We start from the raw sequence: 8,669 nt of genomic DNA on the forward strand, positions 1-8,669 counted from the left end.
TTTTTTTTTAAATTTTTGGTTTGGTCTTGGCTGGGTTTTTTTTTTTTAATGCATCGTTATTTGTTGTATTTATTATTACAAATAAAATGTAAACAAGCCACTGCACCTCTGTTCTTAAAAAAAATCTGTTCACTAATTCAACACGTTTTCAAGAAAGTTTAAGAATCATTGAACAACGACTACTTTTACGAAGCCGCGTTAGACTATTTTTTTTTTTGCGCCGGCCAAGGCGGTATTAGCTCCAATGCTGATAGAATTTCTATGATCGTCGGAGTTAATACTTCTGCGGCTGGTGATTTAAAAAAGCCTAATGCAGCTTTGTAAAAGGGGGTGGGTAAGTTTAGCAATTTTTTTTTTTTTTATATATCAGCAAATAGCAAGCATACTTTAGATTATTTCAGAAAATACATTTTAGAGCTTGTTCCTAGCAAATCCAAGGGAGAAAACAACACAAATTCATTTAAACTTAAACAAGACTGAGGTTCTGCCAGTTAGATTTTGGCCTCAAATTCCCCGCCCACTTTTACCCATGAATCCTATCGATATCATTTACCTTTGGAGATATCAGAGGCAATTGTCAACTCTCAGAGACAAGATTGTTGCTAATCTTCTGGGAGTGTGTGGTGCAGTGCTTAGAGCTACATCCTCGGCACCCTGAGGTTGTGGGTTCACATCCTTGTGACCCTGGGCAAGTCACTTAATCCCCATTGACCCCAGCTACATTAGATAGAGTGGGAGCCCGCCAGGACAGTTAGGGAATAATGATTGAGTACATGAATTATTTGTAATATGCATAGAATTGTAGGATATCACGACATCACGACCAGGACGAAGGAAGTCATCATGCCGCTGTATCGTGCAATGGTGCGCCCGCATCTGGAGTACTGCGTCCAGTACTGGTCGCGGTACCTCAAAAAGGACATGGCGATACTTAAGGGAGTCCAGAGAAGAGCAACTAAATTGGCAAGAGGTGTGGAAAACTTTTTGTACGCCGACAGGTTGGAAAAGCTGGAGCTATTCTCCCTGGAAAAGCGGAGACTTAGAGGAGACATGATAGAAACCTTCGAAATCCTGAAGGTCATAGAGAAGGTAGACAGGGACAGATTATTCAGACTGTAGGGAACCACAAATACAAGGGGGCACTCGGAGAAACTGAAAGGGGACAGGTTTAGAACCAATGCCAGGAAGTTCTTCTTCACTCAGAGGGTGGTGGACACATGGAACGCGCTCCCGTTGGTTGTGAAAGGGCAGAGCACGCTACGGGGGTTCAAGGAAGGTTTAGATAAATTCCTGAAGGATAAGGGGATTGAGGGGTACAGATAGAAGTAGAGATAGGTTATAGGAAAAGTCAGGGACCACCTAACAGGTCATGGACCTGATGGGCCGCTGCGGGTGCGAACTGCTAGGCACGATGGACCTCTGGTCTGACCCAGCGGAGGCAACTTCTTATGTTCTTATGCAGAATAAAAATTATTTTTGAAAAAAAAACCCCAAAACAACCCACCTGTTCTCCCAGTTTGTTTTTCTGCTTCAATGTTGTACGATCATGAAAACTATAGCTCTACAACGAGCATTTTGCCGTGCTATGTGTTTTCTTCGTAATTAATGACAACTCATTATAACAATCTTCATGGATCATCAGGAAGAGAGGCCCGAAGGGGCTTGGATTATTCCACCTTCCATTAGAATGTTGCTTTGATGGTTCTGTTCTGCCAGAGGGGAGAAGATTCATCTTAAAATCAGTAGTCCAGACTAATACCCAGAAAATACTTTCTAATTATTTTGCTAGGACAAAAATGTCCTTAATGATCTTAAGCATGCAGAAGTTTAATGGACCAAGAAGGCAGCTGGAATACAACCATTGTAATGGTTGATAGTTACCTTCAGCTAAAAATAGGAAAGAACTCAAAACATTTAACATCTTAACCAGGCGGAATACAGAGGACCAGCTAGCACACAAGTCTGGAAATGGGATGGGTTTGCATTTGAATTTCCAACACACTTTTAATTATGACTTCCAAGAAGTACAAAGAATTGCAAAGACACAATAAGCTAAGTGGAATTCCCACACCCTGCTTATGTACGGGTGGGGGGGGAGGGGGAGGGAGGTTTAAATAATAATAATAATTTTATTTCTTATATACTGCTATACCCTAAGTTCAAAGCGGTTTACAATGAGAGTCGTGCTGAGAGAGCAAGCAGTGTTTACAACAAGATACCTATGTTTGGAGCAGAATATAAGATACAAGCTTTTGGAATCAGAAATCTAGGATACATAAGCTTTGGAATAAGATATATCAGATACATAGGCTTGGAACAGGGTGCATCTGGATGTGAACAGGGTACATCTGGATGTGACCAAGATATTTACAATGTGAGTAAGATTTTTACAAGATATTTACAATGTGAATAAGATACAGGAAGATTTTACAAGATACAGGCTAATACGATTTGAAAGATAAAAGAGGTCAACGTTGTTTACAGGAAGAAATTTGCCATGTGAATAAGAGAGGATAACGACAATATACTACGAAAGGGGAAGGGCAGCGGAGGGCTTTCGGGGGGATTACAATTGGAAGAGGGGAAAGACTTAGGTAGCGTTGAAGAGACGTGTCTTCAGGGATTTTCTGAAGTCAGTGTATGAAGTGGCCTCGAGTATTGGTTTTGCTAGCCATGTGTTCAGTTTAGCTGCCTGGAATGATAGCATTCTGTCTAGGTACTTCTTGTAGCGACATGATTTCAGTGAAGGGTAAATAAAGAGGTTTGTTCTGCGAGAGGTCTTATTCTGGCAGTTGGTGAAGAGTTGGGAAGCTAGGCAAGTTGGTAGCATCCCGAAGATCGCTTTGAAGCTGATGCAGGCAAAGTTGAAAAGTATTCTGGATTCTACTGGCAGCCAGTGGAGTATTTGGAGATATGATCCCATTTTTTTTAGTCCGAAGATGAGTCGGGCTGCGGTGTTTTGAATTAATCTTAGCTTGTTAAGTGACTTTTTGTAGGCTCCCAAAAATATGATGTTGCAGTAGTCCAGCGTACTCAAGATGGAGGCTTGTACTAGTCGTCGGAAGGATGATTCATCGAATAATTTTTTGATGGTGCGGAGTGTCCGTAGAGTAGAGATGCATTTTTTGAATATTAGATCTGTATGTTTTTTCTAGTATTAGGTGTCTGTCAAGGGTAACTCCTAGTATTTTTATAGATTGAGCAAATACTAGTTCAGCTTGCAGTTTCATGCCTATCTTTGGGTGTGCACAGTTATGCTAGCCATAGGCTGGTGTAAATGCTCACACCCGACTGCTACTACTATTATTTCTAGAGCGCTCCCAGATGTATACAGCGCTGTACAGAGGCACAAAGGAGGCCGTCCCTGCGTGAGTGAGCTTACAATCTACACAATCAAAACAGACAACTGCTGCTAGTTAAGCATGGAAATGCAAGTATACCGTAAGGGCCAGATTCTGAAAAAAAAAGTCACCGAACGTTAGGCACCTAACTTAAAAGTTTTAAGTGGTTTTAAGTGGCATGATAATTGGTCGCACCCTTAAAAACCAATTAAAAACTCATTTTTAAAACAATTAGGTCCCGCTAAGCAGCCTCTAGGGCCAGCATCTGGGTCTAGTGGGCGTATTTAAGGGTGGTGCCAGACTTTGACGTCACAAGGCGCCACTAGCCACAATTCTTCAAGGAATCTAAGTGCCAGAAATGTAGGCCTGTAAACTCTGACCCCTCCCCCTCCCCCCCCCCGGTACTTTAACAGCTTCTTTGGGGGGGTTTTGGCCAGGTACTAGGGATCTGGATTGGCCACCGTGAGAACGGGCTACTGGACTTGATGGATCATTGATCTGACCCAGTAAGGCTATTATGGGTGTCAGGTCAAAAGCGCGCCGGGACAAAGGCGTGCGCGCAGACAATTGAGCGCAGCGCGGAGGCGCGTGCCACAGAAAATTACTGTTTTTAGGGCTCCGACGGGGGTGTGTGGGGGGGAACCCCCCACTTTACTTAATAGAGATTGTGCCGTGTTGTGGGGGGTTGTAACCCCTCACATTTTACTGAAAACTTCACTTTTTCCCTGTTTTTAGGGAAAAAGTTAAGTTTACAGTAAAATGTGGAGGGTTACAACCCCCTTACCCCCAATAACGCCGGCGCGATGTCTATTAAGTAAAGTGGGGGGCTCCCCAACAAAAACCCCCGTTGGAGCCCCTAAAAACTGTAATTTTCTTCGGCGCGCGCCTCCGTCTTGCGCTCAGTTGTTGGCGCGCACCTTTGTCTTTCGCGGGGTTGTCTATGAACCCTATTATGTTCTTAATTCCATGCTGAAGTTAGCCTTGCTAAGTGTAGTTTGTTTAATTTATACCCCACCTTTATCTAGGGCGAGTTACAAACTCAAATACAGAAAAGTAAAATTACACGTGACATGTCAAATCAACGACAAACATATCTACAAAACAGGAAAAACAATCCAGACAATAAAATAGGTCAGTGACCAGCACCCTGCTATCTTCAATCTCTGCTCTGCCTCATTCATTCAATCCCAGAACCTGTATGTCATCTGACTGATGCCTTTTGAGTAATCTCTTGAAATTCTGGGGTTGGGAGGTTATTCCATTCCCTGGGCCCAATGCAATTAAAAATACTATCTCTGGACGATGTTGACCTCAGATCGCTTACAGATGGGATTTGCAGATCAAAGTGTTCTGTGGATCGAAGCAAGCGAGGTGGAGCATGTGGCAGGATACCCTGGAGGAGATGTTTTGGAGCCAGTAGTGATGGTTGGGACGAGTGTTGACCTCATGCGTCTACTTTCTATAGAAATTAGGAGCTCTGTTACATAGTAATGCTTACATCTGGCACTTTCACAGGTACTTCAATCCTTTGAATATTGGATCCGTTATGTTTTACATTTTAAAAAAGTCTCTTGTTTTTTTTTAATAAAGAGGGAGCATTTTTTTTAATTTAAGTATTTATATACCTCTTATAGCCTAAGCGGTTTATATTCAGATACGCAAGCATTTTCCCTATCTGTCCCAGCAGGCAGTGGAGGATTAAGTGACTTGCCCAAGGTCACATGAAGCAGAACACACAACCTCAGGGTGTCGAGGCTCTAGCTCTAACCACTACGCCACACTCTCCGGCTTTTCCCCTGGCCGTATGTGCCAAACTGCCTAGCTACTCTTTCGCTGGAATGTCTAATCGTAGCGACACATTCTCTGTCCTAAAGTTTAGCTTGTACTGTATGTTCTGTTTCACTAACAAAGCAGACACCCACCATTCCTTTACACATGCTATAGGTAAGAGGGAGGAAACGCATCAAACAATGTGGTCTGTCCTTTCTGTTATGTCGGAAATGATTTACAGCACCCGCTGATTCAAAGGGCAGAGAGATTTTCACAATGCAATTGTGCCTGCTACGAAAAATACCAGGTTTGCCTTATACAAAGCCTGCCCTATCATTTGACATTTGATGATTCAGGGGCTTTGCAGGTAATATGGCTGAGCCTTTCTTCCTTCCCCACGGAAGGGGTTTGTTGGGAGGGGAGGGGGGGGGAACAAGGGCACCCTTTTAGAAGCTGCTCAAATGCAGATCCAGGGTCCAGTGAGTGCGAGAAGCCTCCGCGCTAGGACTGCACAGGCTTTCAAAGAGAATCTCAAGGCCAGCTCATCTTCCCAGATTGTAAACGAGAGGCGTAATTAGATCTCCTGGTTTTACATCGCCACTGCGATGCCCTCAGGTTGCGCTCCGATGGGTTTTCATGTCAGCAGGATTTCTTCAGTGGGCTGCTGCTCTGCAGTCAATCAGGCTAAAAGCAGGTCTGCTGCAATTAATTTACTGAAAAGAGGAACAACAGATAGAAATGTAGTAGCCTTCGCAGTAGAGTTCTGCTCTTTTGAAATGCATTTAGAAATTACCGTATTTGCCGACGTATAAGACGCACCCCCTAGTTTGTACACATTTTTAAGAAAAAATAATAATTTTCTACATTTTTTTTTCATTTCCAGAATGATTTACTGTACTAGTTTTATAGTTATGTCTACAAAAAATGTAACTAGGGATCACTTTAGTCAGGTACCTTTTAATGTTCATCCTCAAAACCCAGAAATTCATCTCCTGAGCTAAATGTGGAATCACTTGAAGCCTCTTCTTCAGAAACTGCGTTGTTTTTGAGCCATGTTTTACCAAGAAATCTCAACATAAAATATCACAGAACACTGATAATGTTCTGGACAAATCGCCCAAAGTCAGAAATGTCCAAAGTTCATTCTTGAAAAATTACGAACACATTTTTTTGTTTTTTTTTTTGGAGAATCGTCTGCTTCTACTTCCAGTCATTTGATTGTCCAAGCTGCTAAATCATCTATCTTTATACCACATAAGGACATAAGAATTGCCCAGCAGTCCGCTCACGCGGCGGCCCTTAGGTCAAAGATCAGGGCCCTAACTGAGTCTAGCCTTACCTGCGTACGTTCTGGTTCAGCAGGAACTTGTCCAACTTTGTCTTGAATCCCTGGAGGGTGTTTTCCCCTATAACAGCCTCCGGAAGAGCGTTCCAGCTTTCCACCACTCTCTGGGTGAAGAAGAACTTCCTTACGTGTGTACAGAATCTACCCCCTTTTAACGTTAGAGTGTGCCCTCTCGTTCTAGAACAAGACCTTTTTGACATGGGAAAGGTCAGCAAAGTGACCTCCACACGCTGTTGCTTGTGCAGATCAGTAAGCTGTTTGGAAACCCATCGTGCACAGACTTTCCTGTATCCCAAGTCAACATGACTCATAGCCAATATCCACATTTTGAGTCAATTGAGACACTGCTTTCTGTTGGTCTTCTCTAATCAAGGCATCTGCCCAGTCAATGTGCTTTTGTGTGCGTGATGTTCATGGGCGACCATCTTCTTCCCGCTTTAAACCTTTTTATTCCTAAGCCTTTTGTGGTGTATGTCCATACTGAGTTAATATCTGATGGTGAATTTCCATAGGGTTCACTCCTTCTGCCCAAAGAAAGTGCACTACTGCACGTCGTTCTTCGAAGGCGCATTCTTGCAATGGAGCATCCATGCTTCTGACCTCATAGATATCACATGACTAAAGGCTGAGGGCTTCGCTCTGCATGAATGAACTATCTAACAGGCAATGTACGAGCATATATGTTGCATTTTGCTAGCTCTGTTCAAGTTACCATGCGATTTAACAATTGCGTTTAATTTTTTATTTGCTCTTGTACATTAATTTGTAGTGTATTCTTTTTTTCTTTATTCATTATTTTGGCTTTTGATATACAGTATTACCCTTTTATGTGCCAATGTTTCTTCTAGGCTGTATGGGAGTCCTCCAATCAAATTGCCGCCAGTAGGGGGGCGGCACTTAAATATTGTGTTTTTAGTTGCAAGGAACAGGAAGGTCATCTGGAGTCCTACAAAACTTGCCTGTGCATGGACGATGAAAATGCAATATTGAAAACCCCCCATCCCCACTAGGAGTTGAGGACTCCCATACAGCTTAGAGCAGGGGTGTCAAAGCCCCTCCTTGAGGGCCGCAATCCAGTTGGGTTTTCAGGATTTCCCCAATGAATATGCATGAGATCTATTTGCATGCACTGCTTTCATTGTATGCTAATAGATCTCATGCATAATCTTTTTTTTTTAATTCTTTATTTTAATGATTTTTGCCCCCTCCCAAAAAAACCCAAACCAAAAAACAGCAACAATAATCTCAATACAAGGACTAATTGCAATGTCATAATTAACATAATTCAAAAATAAATACATATTACAATAAAATATCTTATATAAACAGTTAACCCCCCTTACCTCCCCCCCCCTTTTCAGGAGGCCTGGTAACTCCTTTCATAAGGATAATATAATAGACAATTTAGATCTTTCAGAAGTCTTTCTCCAGTTCTATATATTTGTCCCATATATCTGTAAACTTCATCCATTGATTTGTTAGAAGTGCCGACAATCTATATTTTTCGCATAGAATTCCTAATCGATCTCTCATATCTCTTATGCTGGGTATATTTGGAGTACGCCATTGTTGGGCCAATATTAATCGGGCAGTTGTGTTTGCTAAATCCATAAGTTTAGACTGGGTGGATGATAAACCCTCTAACTCCAATTCCCAACATTACCTTATCAGCAATGGAATCAAGAGGGATCTGTATTACTCACATAACAAAACACTTGCTCCCAATATTTCTCAATCTTTTGACATTCCCACAGAATGGGAAATCCTGAAAACTCGACTGGATTGTGGCCCTCGAGGAGGGACTTTGACACCTCTGGCTTAGAGGGAACATGGATATAATATGCACATACATTTCAGGTGAGCCAAATTGCACAGGAATAAATCTACTTTCAGAATCCCTGTTGATGCTTATGTCAGAGCCAAAGTACCTTCCTGCTTTAGCTAGGCTCCCATTCTTTTCAACTACCAATTAAATAAATGCCAAAATGCTCTTTCTGAAACCTATTTGATGTTATGTACAACCAGCTTGGCTTTGCAGCTCAGTTTCAGCTTGAAAGGTGGGATGCTCCCAACTGGCAACCGCTTGACATAAATGAAAATAATTTTAATTACTGCAAGTAACATGATGGATTATAACTGCCTGGTCTTAATTGCAGTTTCGTTCATTTAGGATCTACAATTAGTAATTGTTTTATTATTACCGTGCTGTTAAA

This window comes from Geotrypetes seraphini, chromosome 19 (assembly GCF_902459505.1).
Source record: "Geotrypetes seraphini chromosome 19, aGeoSer1.1, whole genome shotgun sequence".
Classification (NCBI taxonomy): domain Eukaryota; kingdom Metazoa; phylum Chordata; class Amphibia; order Gymnophiona; family Dermophiidae; genus Geotrypetes; species Geotrypetes seraphini.